The following is a 10357-nucleotide window of genomic DNA, read 5'->3' as shown; positions in this document are numbered from 1 at the left end:
TTAGATACATCTAAAACCAGCTTTGATTATCGGTACTTGGACGATCTGGCTTTTTGATCATCCAAGTACCGATTTAGGCCCTTTTTTGGACTATTTTTTTTATTAAGAGCCTCATAATGGTTAACCACAGAATTAAACTACACAAAGCACACTGTATGCTTTTCAACATTCATTCCTACCTATGCAAATACGGGACCAAAAACTAAAAGTACTAATATATACAAATGAAACCCTAAAATTCAAGACTCTGCTTGCAGTACAACCCCAGAGAAAAAGAAACAAATGCATTTCTTCCGGAACAGTGCAAAATATAGACAGCAGATGAAAATTATCAAAACTAACACAATTCAATCACTAAATTCAAAATAAAATCATTTCCCCTACCTTTGTTGTCTTCCTCCCACCATACTATGCCTCAATTAAGTGCCTCCCTCCTGCGGCTATATTATCTTATGGATGACTCCCACCTGGCCGTTTTATGCAGCCTGTGGTATGATGTGCGTTTTCATTGCCACCCTCAATGTTATCTTCTTGCCGGCTCCCTCCACTTCACTACCGCAGTGTGCACAAAGCTACGGGCAGCGGCTCCTTGCATGTCCCGCATCTCATCCAGAAGCCTTTCTTCTGATGCGACGTCAGAGAGAAGGCTTCCAGTTCAGGCGTAGGATGCACCTAGGAGCTGCCGCCTGTGGCTTTGTGCACTGCAGCAGTGAGGAGGAGGGAGCCGCCAGAAGATGAAAATGCCGCATCACTCTGTGGGCCTCATAAAACGACTAGGTGGGCCAGATTCAGCCCTCAGTCCTTGAGTTTGACACCTGTGATATAAAGCATCAAATAATCAGAACATGACGTGAATGAAAACATATTGTGAATAAAAACAGTGTAATTTTAAGCATGTTCAAAGAAAGTATGTATAAAACCATACAAAAGGAAAAAAACACATGACATTTAAAGCATAACATGAATAGAAGCATGGCATAATTAAACACACAATAAAAGCTTATAAACATAAGCAATGCCTCCACTGGGTCAGTCCTGAGGTCCATCGAGCTCAGTTATTACAGGTGAATACAAGAGTGATAAAGAAACCAAAATAAAAACATAGATATTAATCATCCGCTATAATAAAACCCTTAGCACGCATGCACACTTCAAAACCTGTGCGTCCATGCTCCACATGAACAGTAAAATAATTTGCATGCTGCCGATCACCTGTGCCTGCCTCAGCTGATCTTCTACTCTGATGTCTGACACCACTGACTTCCTGCCTTCTGCCTAAGCTGCCGGGATGCCTCTTCTTACCCCTGGACCAGCAGCGGCAGCAGCTTCTGTTTCATCAAGCAGCCATGGGACCTTTGCTAGGCCGGCCCACTTTGATAATGTGAGATGGCCGTCCTAGCAAAAGCCCACAGACTGCCTTATGAAACTGGACAGGGGGGAGCAGGGAAGGGGTGCTGCTGGACAAGGGGAGGTAAAAGGAAGAGAGAAGGGCTACAGCTGGACAGGGAAACCAGGGAATGGGTGCTGCGGGAGAGAGGGCAGTAAAAGGAAGGGAGAAGGGCTACTACTTGGCAGGGAGAGCAGGGAGGGGGTACTTCTGGGCAGGGGAGGTAAAAGGAAGGGAGGGCTACTGCTGGACAGGGGGCAAGGAAAGGGTGCTGCAGGACAGGGGGGGAGATAAAAGGAAGGGAAGGGGGCTACTGCTGGACAGGGGAGCAGGGAAGGGGTGCTGCTGGAGAGGGGGGTAGGTGAAAAGAAGGGATAAGAGCTACTGCTGGACAGGGGTAGCAGTGAAGGGGTGCTGCTGGAGAGGGGGGTAGGTAAAATGAAGGGAGAAAGGATGCTGCTGGACAGGGGAAGCAGGGAAGGGGTGCTGTTGGAGAGGGGGTGGTAAAAGGAAGGGAGAAGAGCTACTGCTGGACACGGAGAGCAGGGAGAGGGTGCTGCTAGAAAGGGGAAGCTGGGAAGGGGTGCTGCTGGATGGGGGAGGTAAAAGGAAGGAAGGGCTACTTCTGGACAGGGTGAGGTAAAAGGAAGGGAGAAGGGCTACTGCTGGACAGGGGAAGCAGGGAAGGGGTGCTGCTCTAATGGGCTTAAACAGAAATATATATCATGGCAGAATAAAAACATACTAAAGAATATATATGTAAAAGTAAAAAGCATATGAATGAAAAAAAATCTCAGTCCATGGCATTATTCAAAACATAATTTAAGACATAAATTTAATGAATAAGTTCTACATGAGTTTAATAACAAGGACTAGGAGGGAGCACAAAAGCAAGCAATAATGGTCCGTTCAAAAGTAATTACCAGCAATTAAGAGACCAATTAAGAAACAGATTGGATACATTAAAAGGTAATGGAAAAAAAACAAAAGTGAAATAAATTATATTAAATGACCTGATAAAATGTGGACAACGCAATAAAACACCAGCATAGGGGACTGAATTAAAAACCTCCACACACCATGCAAACTGAAGTCTAAGAAGTGCTATAAGTGAATAAAAACGTAAAGCGAGAAGCAGGTGGCTGCTGGTAGTTTGCAGTGGTAGGACTCAAAAAACAATTTTCAGAGAACGTAAACGGCAGGGAATAAATGAAACTGAACGAGAGAAGACGTAATCAAAAAGGAATAAAACAAACAAATGAAGCATATAATATGGCATAGTGCTGGCGAGGTGTAAAGAAGAAAGTAATGTAAAACAAAGACGCTGCACTGGCGGGAAACAAATTAGAAGTTAATGAGCCGCACGCAGTGGCGGGTATAAAATCTAAATGAAAAAAAAATAACGTTAAAGCAAAAAATAGAAACAAGTGTCCAAAGTAAAGATCACTGGTATGTCATGTGACCACCTACTGGTAATTTAGTTAAGAGCGTGAGGCCAGGGGGAAAGCCAGAGGACGCTGCAGCACTTCCCGACTGACCCTCCCCATTGCCCTTTAAAGCAGGCGCGACAGCGGCAGTGGACAGCCAGCAAAGGCAGCGCTGCCGTTCTGCTTTAGGAGATCTGAAGGCACAAGGAGGAGGGTTGGTCACCGAATCGGGGGCCGATTTTTTTTATTTTTTAAACGAAACGGTGACGGGATAATCGCACGCCGACAACCCAGCGCCGGCAAATCGGCGGAAGACAAAAGCGGCGGGGGAAAAAATAATTTTTAAAGAGCTCAGGCTGGGGGTTTGGGGTGGCTGCCGTTGCGGGAGGGGGGTGAACTTTTCCCGAAAAAAATCAGAAAAAGTTCCGTGGGCGCTAGATTATCGGCGCGCTGGCTTCTTGTGCACCACTGACATGAACCTTACTACAGAATAAATTCAATTTCCGTGATACTTAAATAGCCGCACAAGTTTTCAACAAAGGTCCAGAAAATTGCAACGTAAATGCCAATCAGTAAAGCGAAAATTTTAAAACGAAGCCAAAACCAATGGAACATAGCGAAACACTTACCCTCTGCTGCCTCTAGCGTGGACTCGAAACTGGAGCTGAACTCGCGGGCGAAATTTAAAGGGTTTAGTGCTGTGACGCATGCGTAAAGCAGAGCTAAGGCCCGGTTTCAAAAAAGGGCGCGAAAAGAAGTTAGGCTATTGCGCATGTGTGCTACTGCATGCGTCACAGCACTAAACCCGCCAGTAAGTTTCACGCAGTTTTGATTCCATACTTACATCGCATACTACGTCAGAGGCTAAGTGCTGGTCTATTTTCATCATATAACTTAATTCATGGTATAGTATTACTATTTGTTAAAAGGGAAATTATCTTGTAATGTTTTCTGGATTTTTTTCCGTTAGCTTAAACATGGCTTAACTTGCTGTAATGATCAGGTCTCGTATGATAGGATCAGAGAATCGGGTCTGGGTAAAACCAGGATTTGCAGGATCCTCATAGGCTTGTATTGAGATCCTGGTAAAATTGCAGGATTTGCAGGATTTTCCAGGACCCTGGTCCACCTTAACAGCAGACCTCGTCTTTTTTTGATTGCCACAGCTGCTGCTATGCATTTACTGGAGTCCCCTACAACGCTGTCTTCTCCTTCTCTGCCGGTCCCGCCCCTTATGACACGCTCTTCTCTTCCCGTGTGGGCGGACCGGCAGAGAAGAAGACGTCAACGCGGGGACTCTCTTTAGTTTAGAATGCCAACCAGACGGGAATAAAAATAGGTTTGCAACGCCGTCTTCTCCTTCTCTGCCGGTCCCGCCCCTTATGACATGTTCTTCTCTTCCTGTGTGGGCAGACCGGCAGAGAAGGAGAAAACGTCAGCGTGGGGACTCCCTGCAGAATGACAGCCAGAGGGGCATTAAAAAATAGGCTATAACTTATCACACAGAGGAAAAAAAAAGAACAGGTAGGCCTGAGCACATTACAGAGCTTCAAAGAAGGTTTGGATAATTTCCTAGAAGATAAGGGAATTGAGGGGTACAGATAGGAGTAGAGGTAGGATATAGGAATAGTCAGGGACCACTGCACAGGTGATAGGTCTGATGGGCCACCGTGGGAACGGACCGCTGGGCGGGATGGACATCTGGTCTGACCCAGCGGAGGCAACTTCTTATGTTCTTAACAGCAATACTATGGATTTAGAATTTCAGTAACCTGGTCAATCTTACTGAAACTAATTATCCAGATTTATTCAATTTTTTATACTGTTTACCCAGGGGAGCTCTGAATGGTTTACATCAGGGGTGCCCAAATGGTCAATCACGATCGACCAGTAGATCGCAAAGGCAACGCAAGTCGATCATGTTGCCTTAGCGATCTTTTTCTCCCTGCTGCTTCCCCAAGCCAGGCCTGGCGCATATAAGCACCGGACTCACAAGACTTCACTTCTGATGTCGGAGAGGAAGTTCTGGGCCAGCCAATCGTTGCCTGGATGGCCTGGAATATTCTCCCCGACATTAGAATTGACGTCGGAGGTGAAATCTTGTGGGCCCGGTGTTTGTACGCGTCAGGCCTAGCTCGGGGAAGCAGCATAGAGAAATTGCATTGGTGGTTTGGGGGTGGGGGTAGGAAAAGAATCAGGGAAGTGGAGAAATCGGCACGATGGCTTGGGGGGCAGGGGGAGAGAGAAAGAAAGGCAGAAATAAAGAGGGGGCAGGGGAGAGAGAAAGAAAGGTACGCAAGCAGGAGGAGAGAGAAAGAAAGGCAGAAAGAAAAAAATATTGGCTTTACAGAAGAAGGAAGTGTAACCAGAGACTCATGAAATCACCTGACAAAAAGGTAGAAAAAATGATTTTATTTTCAATTTAGTGATCAAACTGTGTCCGTTTTAAGAATTTATATCTGCTGTCTATATTTTGCACTATGGCCCCCTTTTACCAAACCGTGATAGTGTTTTTTTTAGCGCAGGGAGCCTATGAGCGTCGGGAGCTCTGAGGGGCATTCAGTGCAGCTCCCTGTGCTAAAAAATGCTATCGCGGTTTAGTAAAAGGGGAGGGGGTATATTTGTCTATTTTAGTATAGTTGTTACTGAGGTGACATTGCATATTTTAAATAGCCGCTGCTAACCCAGATTTGATGAAAACATAATGTGTAAAGAAACAAACACTTTCAACAATGATGATGATAATGTCCAATGATAGTAAGTGAGAACAGCATAGGCTATAAATTCAATCAAAAAAATAAAGGAAAAAGCCTCAGAAAGGGCCCTCCGACCTCAACCAAATGGTGAATTAGATGAGGATCCTTCTCCTCAGCTGGCACTAGAATTAACCACCTCAGCTTATGAAAAAGGTATTATCACAAAGAAGGAATTTAAATATCTTAACTCCCCTGACCCCAGAGTCCTTACGTTTTACATATTGCCTAAAATTCACAAAGATTTGGTTGATCCCCCTGGACGCCCGATTGTGTCTTGAGCCCCTGTCAACTTTTGTTGATGTGTTTTTACGTCCTCTGGTATCCCTGGGTTTTTCTTATTTATGTGATTCTTCACACTTTTTAGCGAAACTTTCTAACATCACTACTGTTAATGAGTCTAGGACACTTTAGAAAGAGAGAAAGAGACTGTTATTTATTCACATTGTTTTCTATTGTGTTTTAGAAGTCTGATCGGTCGGGATGCACCCTAAGCCAGCATATATTTGTGAAACGCTGGCCATCGTCGGTGTATCGATCAGCGAAGATAAGTAGAGAATTTCTCTTCTATCACTTAATTTTCACTAGCGAAATAGAACATAGCATAAGGCTTTAACACACATTAAAGGTTTTTTGCCAGTGACGTGACCGCTCAACCACTTCTTTGAAAAACCATTTGGTTGAGGTGGGAGGCCCTTTCTGAGGCTTTTTCCTTCATTTTTTTTTATTGAATGTATAGCCTATGCTGTTCTCACTTACTGTCATTGGACATTATCATCATCATTGTTGAAAGTGTCTATTGCATATTTTATTAATATATAGGCTTATAACTAAAGTATAATTGTAGAAGAACGTGTACTATAACAACCTAAAGAGAGGGTTTCACTATAACCCTCCCCACGAAATCTTCTATATCCAAACTGCTCAATAAGCTTCCTTCAGGCCCTCAGAGGTGTCACCAGATGCTCAATAATATCTCATAGCAACTGGCTTTACGCCCCCTATCGTCATCGGGTCATTAATTTTTAGAGATTTTTTTGTGCAATGCTATAGTTTGTGTGTTCATTCAATAAATAATTAGTAAAATTTGTTACACTTATCTTGGGTGGTTCAGCCAAGAGGGACAGAGTACTGCCAACATGTTTCACCCTATCCGGGTTTCCTCAGGGCACAATCTCTACAATAAAGCATAACTTAAATTAGTTACTTCTAAAACCCATTACATCAACCACAAACAACTAATAGTGCAGCTTACCTCAAAACTGTGTAACTCTATACGACGTGGCCACCCGAATAATTGATCCAAGATGGCCGCGGCGTGTACTGGAGCTCATTAAATATTCTACAACTCAGCTGGGGCTGACGTCATCCTATCAGCACGGCAAAACCGAAAACCCGAACCAGGCAGGGTTAAACACAGGTAAACACTCCTTACTATCAATCCTTTAAAGCACTATAGGTCAGGGGACCCAGTGAAACCTCACCAGAGGGATTTCCACTCAAGCTCCAAATTAAGCCCTTTCGGTATAACAGAATCCAACAAGTAGATCCATCTTTGCTCAAGAAAATTGAATTTGGCTTCCAAGTTTCCCTCCGTCTGCTGGCTGTCAATCGCATCTATGATACGCCATCTAATTTGGTCTATGGTATGTTTCTTATCCTGCCAGTGAGGGACTAGAGGGGCTGTTAACGTCCCAGTTGTTATCCGGGACTTGTGTTCATTCAGTCTTAGGTGGACCGGCCGTCTAGTCCGTCCTACATAAACTAGGGGGCACGGACAGACGATTACATAGACCACTCAATTAGATTTGCATGTGGTATGGACTCTGGCCCGGATGGTACGTCTAGTGTGTGGATCCTGCCAATCACTCCCTGCCAGGGTTTTGTCACACCACTGGCAGTGGGAACACGGGGAATGGACCGCCTGATCAATGGTGGGATACCTTTTACGATTAAGCAGTTGCCCTATGGTGGTGCCCTTAGTATAAGCTATAAGAGGAAATTCCTCCAAACCCCTAAGGGCTCTAAGTATGGGCCAGTGGGCTCTGATGGATCACACTACACTCCTAACCACATCAGAAAAAGGGAGCACACACACCATACGAGTGGTACCCATCTCCTGGTCCCTGTTACTAGAGGCGTCCTGTAACAACAATTCCCGGTTGGCATAACGGGCCCTTACATGTGCCCTATGAATGTACCCCGGGCCCGAAACCTCTGAGTGATCTCCATGGCCACCCCCTGGAAACAGGATAAGTCTGAACACAGCCTCCTGGCCCTAAGAAACTGGCTGACCGGAAGATTGTACTTGAGCCTATAAGGGTGGAAGCTAGAAAAATGGAGTAATTTTAATTTAATTTAATTTAATTCTTATATATCGCTAATAACCGTGAGGTTTCTAAGCGGTTTACAAAAATGATGCATTAAAGATACAATAAATAAAAACTAAATAAATAAGATAGGTACTTGGAAATTCCCTAACTGTCCCAAAGGCTCACAATCTAACTAAAGTACCTGAAGAAACAGTATGAAAAATAAAATAAAAAGACAGAGGTAGAGATGTTCCTAGCCACTGCTTTCCTGTACAAAGTGGTGGAAAACATATTACCCTCCTTAAGAATTAGTATGTCCAGAAATTCAATTTTTGTCAAACTATAAGATGCTGTGAACTGTATGTTCAAATCAATGGTATTGATCCAGTCTACAAATAGTTGAAGTTCAATATCTGTCCCTGTCCACAAAAGGAATACATCATCTAAAAAACGTTTCCATAAGATGACATGTTCCTGGAATATTACAGAAGGGTATATGGCCTGCGCTTCAAGTTTACCTACATAGAGGGTAGCCACAGAGGGAGCAAACGTCGCCCCCATGGCCACCCCCTGGGTTTGTTTGTAAAATTGCATATTTTAGTCATCTGCCTTGACCTCTGAAAAAAAAACCAAATTCAAATGATAATTAACATTTTCTCTGTGTACAGTGTGGTTTTTTTTTTAATTTTATTGTTGGTAGATCATTTTGACTTGGTCATTTTAAAAGTAGCTTGCAAGCCAAAAAAGAGTTGGACATCCCTGGTTTACATGAATTTATTCAGGTACTCAAGCATTTTTTCCTGTATGTCCTGATGGGGCTCACAATCAATCTGGGGCAATGGGGGGGGTTAAGAGACTAGCCCAGGGTCACAAGGAGCAGCCTGGGTTTGTACCCACAATCTCAGCGTGCTGAGGCTGTAGATTTAACCACAATGCCACACACTCCCCTAGGCAAGTTAATATTATTGTCTTTTAAACAGTGCAGCAGGATATAGCTCCTCCTCCTCCCATTAATATTTCTGTACCTGCAGCAAGAGAAGATCAACACCTTCTGGATAGACTAATGTGTAAGTCTGTTGAAAAGGTGGAATCTGTCTTCTACCAGAAAATTCTTGTGTTCAAAATTAACATGACTCCAAGGTGCACTATAGATTATTGTCCTCTGCCCATGTTTCTTGGACATGAGTTTTTCAACTTTAACCCAGAATGTAAATTAACTTCAGACATCCTGTAAAAGAAGTGCAAAACGCTTCTGACTGCAGTTACACAAGCTGCAACACGGTTTTGCTTTTTGTGTGGCTTTGAGGGATAACTGACTGTAGGGTTACGAGACATCTCCCAGAAATGTCCTCTTTTTGAGGACGTCTGGAGATCCAGATGGCTTTTGAAAACCCGGCAAGCAGTGGGGGCAGAGTTATGGTGGGATTGGTGGCGGGGCTGGGACATGATGGGGCAGGGACGGATGGAACTGGGCAGGTCTAGGGGGGTCCGGATTTCCAAATGGGTAATCTGGAAACCCTACCTGAGTGCACCCCAGCCCTCTCATTCTGGCTCTAGCAGTGCCACCTGGCCTCCTTTAAATAGCATCAAAAATTGGTTGACAGAACTCCCTGGGAGTAAGAGCAGACTGGCCTCCTAAACATAAAGGGCTAGGGCAAGGTACACAATATTCCGTACCAGGATATTGCAATTCTGACCCCAGGAAGGGCTGCATCTATCTGGATTTAGCATTCTTAACCACCTTTAAGGCAGGAAACATCCAGTCATAAGAACATAAGCAGTGCCTCTGCTGGGTCACACCAGGGGTCCATCATGCCCAGCAGTCCGCTCAGGCGGCAGCCCATCAGGTCCAGGACCTGTATAGTAACCCTATATCTATACTCTTCTATCCCCTTTTCCTTCAGGAAATTGTCCAATCCCTTCTTGAACTCCAATACCGTACCCTGTCCTATCACGCCATCTGGGAGCGCATTCCAGGTGTTCACCAACCGTTGGGTGAAGAACTTCTTAGCATTGGTTCTGAATCTGTCCCCTTTTAATTTTTCTGAATGCCCTCTCGTTCTTGTAGTTTTCGAAAGCTTGAAGAATGTCTCTTCCTGGGATCACAGCACGCGTTATGTGAGGTTTTCACATTGGATTGTCTAGTGTGATCCTGAGCACAATTTTGTAAGTTTTGTTAGTGTTCTTTTCTTTCGATAGTGTTGCGACTCGGGCAACTGCAGCTTGGATGAGGTGTAATCGCTGTTGAGAAACGCTGGACTTATATAACGTTGAATAAACGGGGAGAAGGCAGAGAGGGAAAGCGATCAGTCAATTATGCTACATAGGTACTTCCCACTTTTGTTGTAGGTGACAACGAAAGCCTAATGCCTGTGTGAACATAAATTAGTATATAGCTTTTATTTTAAATTTATTTTAATTTGAAATAATGCCTGTGAAATGGGAACGCGCAGGGGAGCGAGGGGAAGGCAGAACAAG

This window comes from Geotrypetes seraphini, chromosome 2 (genome assembly GCF_902459505.1).
Source record: "Geotrypetes seraphini chromosome 2, aGeoSer1.1, whole genome shotgun sequence".
NCBI lineage: Eukaryota > Metazoa > Chordata > Amphibia > Gymnophiona > Dermophiidae > Geotrypetes > Geotrypetes seraphini.
Note: the sequence above shows the minus strand (reverse complement) of the source record.